Raw genomic sequence first — 10,954 nt, 5'->3', positions numbered from 1 at the left:
GGAGATGGTAAGTAAGAAAATTTCATCCAAGTTCCTTTTCTATTCCTAGAGAGAAGTGTTAAACCATTTTTCCCCCTGATGATACAGTATCCCAGCACTGGTGACACACAAGCACAGTAAATTGGTGGTATTTCTCTGGAGAACAATCTGGTTTCAAAGCTCTTTCTATGTCTCATTCCGCTTTTGAGAACATATTCCAGAGAAACACCCCCCAAAAGAGCACAAGCAGTAGAAGGATAGTAAGCTATGTAAGGTTGTTCCAAGCCCCACTATTTATAGTGATGAAAAACTGAAATTAACCCAAATCAGTGGTTCTCAAACTTTTTGAAGTTGGGGCGCATTTAAAATCCTACAAATAATTGTAGGCGCACCATATACAAATTTCTGAGAAATATGTTATAATAATTAAGTCAAATATTAAAGAAAAAATATAAAGTCCAAGTGGGCTTTTATAGTAATTAAATGAAATAAATATGACAAAATTAAATTTATTCTGACATTAAAGAACATTTTTGGCCCTGGCCAGTTGGCTCAGTGGTAGAGCATCATCGGCCTGGGGTGCAGGAGTCCCGGGTTCGATTCCCGGCCAGGGCACACAGGAGAAGCACCCATCTGCTTCTTCACCCCTCCCCCTCTCCTTCCTCTCTGTCTCTCTCTTCCCCTCCTGCAGCCAAGGCTCTATTGGAGCAAAGTTAGCCTGGGCACTGAGGATGGCTCTGTGGCCTCTGCCTCAGGTGCTAGAATGGCTATGGTTGCAGCAGAGCAATGCCCCGGATGGGCAGAGCGTCACCTCCTGGTGGGCATGCCGGGTGGATCCCGGTCGGGTGCATGCAGGAGTCTGTCTGACTGTCTCCCTGTTTCCAACTTCAGAAAAATACAAAACAAAACAAAAAAACAAACCATTTTTATATTATCTGAGTTATGCTTTTTAGAATTTGTAAAAAAAAAAGAGGTAACAAAATTTAAAAGGACAAAAAATTTATATATATATATATATATATATATATATATATATGATAGATAGATAGATAGATAGATAAATAGATAGATAGATAGAGATAGAGATATATTCTTAGTAAGATTTAGTAATTCAGCAGGTCCCAGCACAAATGTGTTAAGTTTTTTCATTCTTGTGTTTATGATAAACATGAGGCTGATGTGTCCTAGCAATTTCTTCAATGTTTGGCCATATATTTGAAAGGCAAACTCTCATTTCCTCATCAATACATTGAAGAATTCCTCTCTTTTTACTCTTAATTGTGTTGAGTGCAGAAAACCCCCACCATACATATCATCTTAACTTTACACCAAACAAAGGATAGAAGAAACTTGCCTCCACTCTTTCCGGGGAACATGGGGGGTAGTGTAAACAATCCAACACCACAGCTTAACAGCCTTTTGCAACCTAATCAAGCAAGTGAGGTGGGGGGTTGGGTAGACTGTCAGCTTACAGCCAATTCCCCACACCTCTGTCCCCCAAAAATCTAAACTCTAAAACCCTGTTGGTTTTTGGTCCCCACCAGGCACATATTTCTCTGGAATACCATAGGGCGCCCCTGGAAATCTTCTAGGGTGCACCAGTGTGCCCTGGCGCACACTTTGAGAACTACTGACCCAAATGGTCAAAAATGGTAGAGTGTCAAAAAAAAGTAGAGCTTAGCGACCAGATGGTATGTTCTTCAGGCATGAAAATAAGTAGGCAAGCTGTGCTAAATGAAAAGAGGAGATCACAATGTGGTATAAACACAAACATCACAACTTTATAAACCTAAAGTATATGTGGACATGAATATAAAGAAAAAGAAATGTGTAATGGATAGATCATTTTAATTTAGTTTTGTTTAGCTACTGAACATGCCATTTTATAGATGTTAACGCATTTAATCCTCATGACAACTAATCACCTTGCCAATTTCTACAGACAAAAATACTCCTCTGGTATTATAATTTGGATGTGTATAACAGCATTTTGAAAATGGGGGACTTTAAAATAAGTGGCTCTGCTATTAATTAGCTGTGTGACTGGACAACTCACTTTAAATTGCTTCTTTTGTGAAATGAAAAGAAAGATACTAAACATTAAATCTCTAGCTCTCAAAATTGAGTGTCATTGTTATCAATTAAATCATATTTTGAGTTTTTCTGTATCTGATTCTTCTGGGAACCCCTGTCAGAATGTGTACTCTAAAGTGTCCCTTAGTAACATGTTGTTTTAAAGCATTATGCAAAATACTACTGGGGAAAAATATAACTAACTTTCCTATTTTAAAACAGTATACAATTAAAAATATTACTTTACTGTCATTCATATTTCCATAAAGTTTAGGGACTGAACTGAAAATGCTTCCTTTATACCACATGCAGAAAATTGGCAGAGGATAGGGAGTGGAAAACATACTCAAAAAGAATCTGGAACTATGCACAGATAGTGTTAAGTGAAAAATGTTGAAATTTCTGCTGTGGTATCCCTGAACCCAAAGGAAAACCTGAATTCAGTTTGCGGTAAAATAACCTTATCTTTGTCTTGGAGAAAGCACTATTTATTTCCAAGTGCGGCCATCCACAAGGGTGGGTGGAGCAATGTGTTTGGCCACGTGACTGGGGTAACTGCTTCTAGACCTGGTGTTCTTCAAGGCCCTTGTGTTTCCCTCTTTGTTGTGAACTGCTGAGGCTGTGGTCTTCTGTTTGAATTCTCCTTCAATGTAGCTTCAGACAACTTCTTGCAAGAACTGTCTTCCAATAAGGCTGTTTCCATCTGTAAGAAATGAGGCGAGTGCAAGACTCCTAGTGGCTGCATCTATCCGTTTGACTCAATCTGTGTCTGCCTTCTGGCTTCTCCCCAGGAGCTCTGACGGCATGTGGTGTGGGTGGATCTGTGCATGCAGGAAATGCTTTGCTGCCTCCTCAAGGGAACATATCCTATCCTGTGCCCTTTTAAAACCGGCCTTCTCAGCCACAGTTGAGGGCAGCAGAGGCAGCAGAGGAGGAAGGGGAGAGCGGAAACACCGAGTACTGACACTTTGTTAAGCTCCAGTATTCTGGTTTTAAAAGATTTCCCTAGGTGAATGAGTCCTGTGTTGTTTACCCCCCAACAAGCCTCTTTGTTAGATAGTTATACACTATGATTCATCTTTGCATGAAAACTTGTTCTCTTATCTCTGAATGCAAACCTCTCTTCCAGCACTTGGATTGCAAATGCTTGTTTTGACCTCCAGTCTTTATTCTCCTGCCACCTGGTCAAACATCTCTAGCCTTTACGCCACCAAAATTCAGTGGGGGGAGTCATGGGGGTGTAATGAGGGAGAAAGGAAGGCTTAGAAAGCCCAAAATGATCTATTCAAATCTCAGCTGCTGGCATATTATCCTTGTTAATAGTATTAGGTACTTTAGGAGATCTCAGAGCATTATTATCAGGACTAAGCGAGAACGATGTGACAACTATGCATGACTCAACTGACCTGTGGTGACACAGTGGCTAAAGCATAGACCTGGAACACTGAAGTCGCTGGTTCAAAATCCTGGGCTTGTCCTGTCAAAGCGCATACATGCTCCTCCGCCACCCCCCAACCTTTCTCTCTCTCTCTCCTCTCTCTAAAATTAATAACTAAATCTTTTTTAAAAGTGCATAGCTCAGCCTCACCTGTGGTGGCGCAGTGGGATAAAGCATCGACCTGGAACACTGAGGTTGCTGGTTCGAAACCTTGGGCTTGCCTGGTCAAGGCATTTATGGGAGTTGATGCTTCCTTCTCTCTCTCTCTCTCTCTCTCTCTCTCTCTCCCCCTCTCTCTAAAAATCAATAAATAAAATATTTTTAAAAAGTGCATAGCTCAGTGTTTGGCACATAGTAGGTGCCTCTAAAAATTAGCTATTGTTATTACTACTTTTTAAATTTTTATTTATTGATTTTAGAGTGGAAGGGGGAGAGAGTGAGAGAGAAACATTGATCTATTCCTGCAGATGGCCCAACCAGGGATTGAACCGGCCATCTCTGTTCTTTGGGCCAGTACTCCAATGGAGCTATTTAGAGAGAGGAGAGAGAAAGACAGAAAGGCAATAGGTGCCTTGACTGGTTTGCTCAGTGGTAGAGCATAGGCCCGGCATATGGACATCCCAGGTTCAATTTCCAGTCAAGGCATACTGGAGAAGCAATCATCTGCTTCTCTACTCCTCCCCCCCTTCTCCTCCTGCAGCCACGGCTCCATGGTTTGAGCGAGTTGACCCTGGGTACTGAGGATGGCTCTGTGGCCTCCACCTCAGGCGCTTAAAAAAAAAAAAAAAAAAAAAAAAAAAGCTTGGTTGCCTAGCAACGGAGTAAAGGCACAGGCACAAATGGGCAGAGCATTGCCAGTAGGGGACTTGCTGGGTGGATCCCAGTGGGGGTCCATGCAGGAGTCTGTCTCGCTGCCTCTCCTCTTCTCACTTAATTAAGAAAAGTTGTGGGGGTAGTTGAGGAGCAAGAAACATCAACTCCTTGCTGGTCCTATGTGCCTTGACCAGGCAAGCTGGGTGTTTCAAACCAGTGACCTCAACGTTCCAGGTCTATGTTTTACCTACTGTGACGCCACAGGGTAGGCTATGTTGCACACCATACCCAATCCTTTATATCAAGTGGTTCAAAGATCAATAAGACAATTTTAAGCTACTGTTATTACCCTTATTTTACAGATAAGGAAAGTGAGGCTCGAGGGTTGAATAGTCTTGAACTGTCAGAACTGGGACCCAGGCCCAAATATATTGAGCTTCAAAGCCCACAATCTTTTCACCACACTGTCATGGGTAAAGGGCACATTGGGGGACTTCACAACTTAGCCAATCTGTTACTTTTGTAGATAGTTGGTTACTAAATTCTAAATGCTTATATAACAGCAGCTTTCTCTCTGAACCAATTTTCTTCAAATGTCATTTCTTCCTCTAAACAGACCTAACACATCCTTGACTCACATTTGAACAAGTCATTCCACATTTTGAATTTTTTTCCCCTGCAGTCACCCCAATGGCAATTCCACAGGCCTAGGGCCAGATTTCAGCTCAGTAGAGGATGTATGAATACTACAGCCTAAGAAAATAGCAAGAGATCAACTGACAGCAGTCCCCAAAGTGCTATCTTCCTAGGCTATTTCCCAGCAGACTATGGATTAAGATATAAACGAAACATATGGAGATGGGGAAAAGCATATGTCAAGCCTGCTGTGGCCCATGTTCCTGTCAAGCACACTTACCAGGTCATTTTTAATCATGAAAACATCACTAAGCAGGTTTCCCAAATATTTCTAGAGAACTAAAATTGAAATTGTGCTTTATTTCTCACACCTTCCTTCTGAAGTCAGCCTCATCTGCACTTTCTCAGAGTACACACATCCAGAAGGTACCAAAATTTGGCACACACACTCCTCCTCCCAGAAAGAGAAAAGAACTGGTTAGTTCCAGAAGACTGAACAGTTCGCACTGGGTTTCAGTTGAATTAATTATTCCCAGGCACAATAAATATCATCAGCAACAAGAAACACATATTAAACACAATCCTTCTACTGAATACTGTGCAGAGTCCTGAGGATAAACACATATAAGAATTTACCATAGAGAAAATAGAAACCATTTTAAAAGCCTGGTTTTAGGAGCTGTTTCTTCCATGAAGACTCTCAGGCTATGCTAGCTCTTGGCCATCTCCCATATTGCCACCTCCACTCCCAGACTTAAATAGCATTTCAATTTTGCCACTCATCCCGTGGCATAGGCTGCCAGGTACTGATACTAGCAACACTTTCTGCTCTGACTCCTCATACCTCTGGAAAGCTGGAGAATTCTGCAGTCAGATTCTTCTGAATTGGAATTATGCCTCTGTGAGGTGGAGTAAGAGTAAAGATCAAGAGGTACTTGTGAGCCAAGGCGTTTGTCTCTTTTGCTGGGAAAAAAAAAGGTTCCTGCGAGGAAGTGGAGTGAAATGAAGCTGGAGCAGCAGGTAGGGGCTAACTCATTGGACCCTTCAGAAAAGAAACTTGTTAAACACTCTTTAAGTGTGCCTTTCCCAACTCAGTAGTATCTCCATCTTTTTCTCTTGTCTCCATTTCAGTTTCATTGGGAAGATACAGGTCAAATTACAGCTGGATTATATAATGGCTCCCAGCACTGGATCAGCAATTCTTTCTTTATTTTTCTACCTCCAAAAGATTTTTTGGACAGCCTTTCACATGTGTGTAGAGGAAAGAGCATTTAATAGAGCGTCAGGAGATCTAGGTTCTAACTGTTGGAACTTCAGACAACACCTTTCCCTGATCCTCAGGAAAAAATGAGAAGCCTACACTAAGTGGCCTTGATGTTTCTTCCTAGCTCTTTCATTTTGTGATCTGTCCTCAATAGCAATATCTATAGCCTAAGCAGGTGGTGGCAAGGTGGATAGAGCATCAACCTGGGATGATGAAGACCCAGGTTTGAAACTCCGGTGTTGCTGGCTTGAGTGCAGGCTCACCAACTTGAGCATGTGGTCACTGGCTTCAGTGTGGTATCATAGATATGACCCCATAGTCGCTGGTTTGAAGCCTAAAGTCATTGACTTGAGCAAGAGGTCACTGGCTCTGCTGCAGCCGCCCTCCTCCAGTCAAGGCACGTATGAGAAGCAATCAATGAACAACTAAAGCCACAACTATGATTTGATGCTTCTCATCTCTCTCCCTTCCTGTCTCTGTCTCACTAAAAACAAACAAACTAATATGTATAAACTAAATAAAAGCAACTGAAGAGTATGTGTCTCTCATGAGAACAGACAATAGTCTATTTACCCATTGACCACAGGGATATCCTGCCCTTTTTCTCTTCTCTTCCCCAATCCATCCTAAGAGTTGCTCTGAAAACTCTCCTTGGGGGCCTAGAAGGACTGGCTGTGTCGTAACCTGACCCTTAGAAGTTTGCTCTGTATTGCTGAGTCCTTCACTCCAGATGCACGCAGAGATGTTCAGAATTTATAGGTGAAAACTTCTTTGGCTTTTGGTTGCCCATGAGTGTATTCTGATAGATACTCGTATCCCGAGGAGTGTGTGCACACAGATACCTTTGTATTTTTTTTTTAGATTTTATTTATTCATTATAGAGAGGAGAGAGAGAGAGAGAGAGAGAGAGAGAAGGGAGGAGGAGCAGGAAGCATCAACTCCCATATGTGCCTTGACCAGGCAAGTCCAGGGTTTTGAACCGGCAACCTCAGCGTTTCCAGGTCAATGCTTTATTCACTAACCACCACAGGTCAGGCACCTTTTTATTCTTGAGTCTTTTGTTTTTATTCAAAATATACATTCTACAAATGGGCCTGTGGGCTAGATGTGAAGAAACAATACATTTTGCAGTACAGTTTTTTTACTACACCAGTGATTTTCAACCTTTTTTGAGCCACAGCACATTTTTTACATTCACAAAATCCTGGGGCACACCACCTACCAAAATGATACAAAATGACACTCTAACACAGTACATATTATACATATAGTTAATAATATAGTTTCTAAATGTATTTATACTCACTTAGTGTGAAACCTGGGCCTGTTTCGATGAACATAAAAGGGATATCCTGGCAGGAATGGTAGAAAGACACACACGAAGCTCTTCCTCAACGGTTCTCAGTCTCTCTCTGTTTTTAGTTTTTATCACAGTCAAGCTTGAGAAGCTCAGCTCACATAAATATGTGGTTGAAAATGGGAGCAATGTCAAAATAGCTTTGTTGGCCAGAATGGGGAACTCCTTGGCAACAGATAACCAAGAACTGTACAAAGGAAGATCAGCAAACTTTAGCTTTAAAGTTAGATAACATTGTGATGCATTGTATATCACCCTCTGCGGGGGCCTCTTTTAAAAAGAAAAAGGTCAAATATCTATATACACCATCAGGATAGACATAACCAGCTGAGGCTGAGGCTTCATCTAGTGGTGGCAACATTTACCTCCAGTCCTGACCAGGATTAGAAATCGGGACCATGGGGAGGAGTAGCAGCTTCAACTACTCGCTGCGGCCACACAATGACAAGTGCGCAGCAGCCCGAGCGGGGACCTTCCTGGGTGTGGATGAGAGGCGGCCTACTATTGGTTCATCACTAGTGGTCGGGATGAATCCTAGAAGGTGATTGGTCAGTGAGCATTCCCTGTGCCTCCACTCTTCCTGTCGCTGATAGCTGGAGGGATTGTGAGGGGAATGTTTATGTTCGGATGGAGGCAGCTGGCGGCAGGCCGGATAAATAGCCTCTGTGGACCGTATCCAGCACGCGGGCAGTAGTTTGGGAACCCATGTTTAATTTCCCCACGGCACACCTGACCATGTCTCATGGCACACTAGTGTGCCGCAGCACACTGGTTGAAAAACACTGGACTACACAACTATATTGCTCATTGATAAACAATTGAGTTTGGCAAAGGGAAATTCTCAAGAGCCCAAGTAAGGACAGATTTTTTTAACCACCAAGAATGATTTTAGCTTGAGTCTCAAAGTCTTAAAGACCTAAGACTTTCTAGAACACCATGTGTGCTGGATAGAACTTGATTGATAAACTACAATATATAAATATAGATGAGATTCCTTCTATCCACACAAGTTTCAAACATCTAGACTGGAGGTAGTCAACCTGGTCCCTAGAGCCCACTAGTGGGCATTCCAGCTTTCATGATGGGTGGTAGCGGAGCAACCAAATTATTCAATATAAATAAAAAGATAGATTTAACTATAGTAAGCTGTTTTATAAAAATTTATTCTGCCAAACTTAGTGAAAATCCAACTTGGTAAGTAATTATTATTATATGCTTCAAATTGCTGTAACTCTGCTTCATAAATTTTATAAAGTAAAGTTACTTCCCTGCTTTATAAATCACCATTACTGTGGAACCGGTGGGTGGTTAGAAAATTTTACTACTAATAGAGATACAGAAGTGGGCGGTAGGTATAAAAAGGTTGACTACCCCTGATGTAGACCAATACCCAAAGCAACAAACTGCTCTCTCTGCTGTAGAGGCATGTGAGTTTGCAGCCTGATAAACTAGGTACTGAGTATACTGGGTGAAGGGACAGTGATCTGCCTTAAATCTGACTTGAGTTCCCTGGGAAATGTCTCTCTTGGGACAGGAGGAGAGGCATTTCTTCTGCATTTCACTTCTTGTGTGTGATCTAGATGTCTCTACTATACCTTTGTTCATCCTTTCAAAATGTAGGTACAGATGAGCACATAGTGTGTGTGGTGGGGGGAGGAAAACTGTGTTTGTAGTGTGTTGTATCAGACTCTGTTGCAAGAAATTGTATAGAATTCCCACAGGCACTTCCCTGTATGTGATACCCCTCCCTCTATTTTGATGGCCTTTCATTGCTGGTGTGTTGTGATGCTCACCAGCAATGCCTCTGCAACATAGAAGTTTTCAATGTACCTTAGGGAAAAGTATCTGCCTGCCCTTAGTAGAAAAAAAATTGTCAGGATGTACAAGACCCTTCATCTGTATTAGAATTTTTAATATATATCATCAGCAAAATGATATGATATTAAGTATTCAGCTGTAATTGACACCATACTAGCCATTATTCAGTACATTTCCTTAGAGGTATGTTTTTATTTTTCTTTTAGTGAGAGAGAGAGAGGGACAAACACAGGAAGGAAGAGAGATGAGAAGCAGCAGTTCTTCATTGTGGCACCTTAGTTGTTCATTGACTGCTTTCTCATGTGTGCCTTGATGGGGAGAAGGGGTTCCAGCAGAGCCAGTGACCCCTTGCTCAAGTCAGTGACCTTGGACTCAAGCCAGTGACCCTGGGCTTCAAGCCAGCAACCTTGGGCTTCAAGCAAGTGACCTTTGGGCTCAAGCCAGAAACCATGGGATCATGTCTATTGTTGGTCAAATAAGTTTGTAAATATGATATATGTTTGCTCGCTTGTACTTTGCATTGTGTGTGGGGGACAGGCTGTAAGCAGGCAGGGTCATTATAGCTTAAGGCTTAGTTTTAAGATTAAGCTTTTGGCCCTGGCCGGTTGGCTCAGTGGTAGAGCGTCGGCCTGGCGTGCGGGGAACCCGGGTTCGATTCCCGGCCAGGGCACATAGGAGAAGCACCCATTTGCTTCTCCACCCCCGACCCCCTCCTTCCTCTCTGTCTCTCTCTTCCCCTCCCGCAGCCAAGGCTCCATTGGAGCAAAGATGGCCCGGGCGCTGGGGATGGCTCCTTGGCCTCTGCCCCAGGCGCTAGAGTGGCTCTGGTTGCGGCAAAGTGACACCCCGGAGGGGCAGAGCATTGCCCCCTGGTGGGCAGAGCGTCGCCCCTGGTGGGCGTGCCGGGTGGATCCCGGTGGGGCGCATGCGGGAGTCTGTCTGACTGTCTCTCCCCGTTTCCAGCTTCAGAAAAAAAAAAAAAAAAGATTAAGCTTTTCCCCACATCCTTGATGGATTGCATGATGTAGGGTGGTGCACTCTCATGAGGAATCTCATTATGCCTCAGATAAGTGACTTTGTATCAGAGACTTTCTTGTTTGTGTATTGAATTAAAGGTTTTGATTTCTACACTATAAAATGGGAGCAGACCCAGAGCTTGCTCTCTCTCGGTTCCTGAGATTAGCATTAGAGGGGAGAGCAGAGAAAGGCCACATGGAGGAGAAGAGAAGCAGCCAAGATGGTGGAGTGCTGAGGGAGAAGCCAGTTTGTGCAGAGTTTGTGCAGGGAGAAGGAGATGGGGAACAGAGGTGAATAAGGCTGGTGAGGTAGAAACCTTTAATTCTAGGAAACTTGGATAAGTCAATAGCTTTGTGAGCACTGAATGAGTGGGTTTTGGCTAGTGTGTGTTTTTACTTGCCCGCCGGGTGTAAACTAGGATTAAAGATGATGGCCCACCAGTTCTTTGCTCCATTGTTTCATTATTATCTGTCCGGATCCAATGCGAACCTGCATGGCCAGGCAACTGTGATGGTGGCCACGGCTCTCACTGGCTTTATATTTGGAGTAGTCTGTGACA

At 42.9% G+C, this 10,954-nt stretch overlaps 1 non-coding gene across 1 annotated transcript; it reads left to right on the top strand.

Moving 5' to 3' along the window:
• Positions 1-515: 515 nt before the first annotated feature.
• On the top strand, positions 516-594 carry TRNAP-GGG (transfer RNA proline (anticodon GGG)). Its single transcript has one exon. It is a non-coding gene; the product is annotated as a tRNA-Pro (tRNA).
• Positions 595-10,954: the final 10,360 nt, after the last annotated feature.

Source organism: Saccopteryx leptura, chromosome X (assembly GCF_036850995.1).
Source record: "Saccopteryx leptura isolate mSacLep1 chromosome X, mSacLep1_pri_phased_curated, whole genome shotgun sequence".
Taxonomy (NCBI): Eukaryota; Metazoa; Chordata; class Mammalia; order Chiroptera; family Emballonuridae; genus Saccopteryx; species Saccopteryx leptura.
The sequence above is the reverse complement of the archived record's forward strand: the minus strand, read 5'-3'. Positions and strand labels throughout refer to the sequence as shown.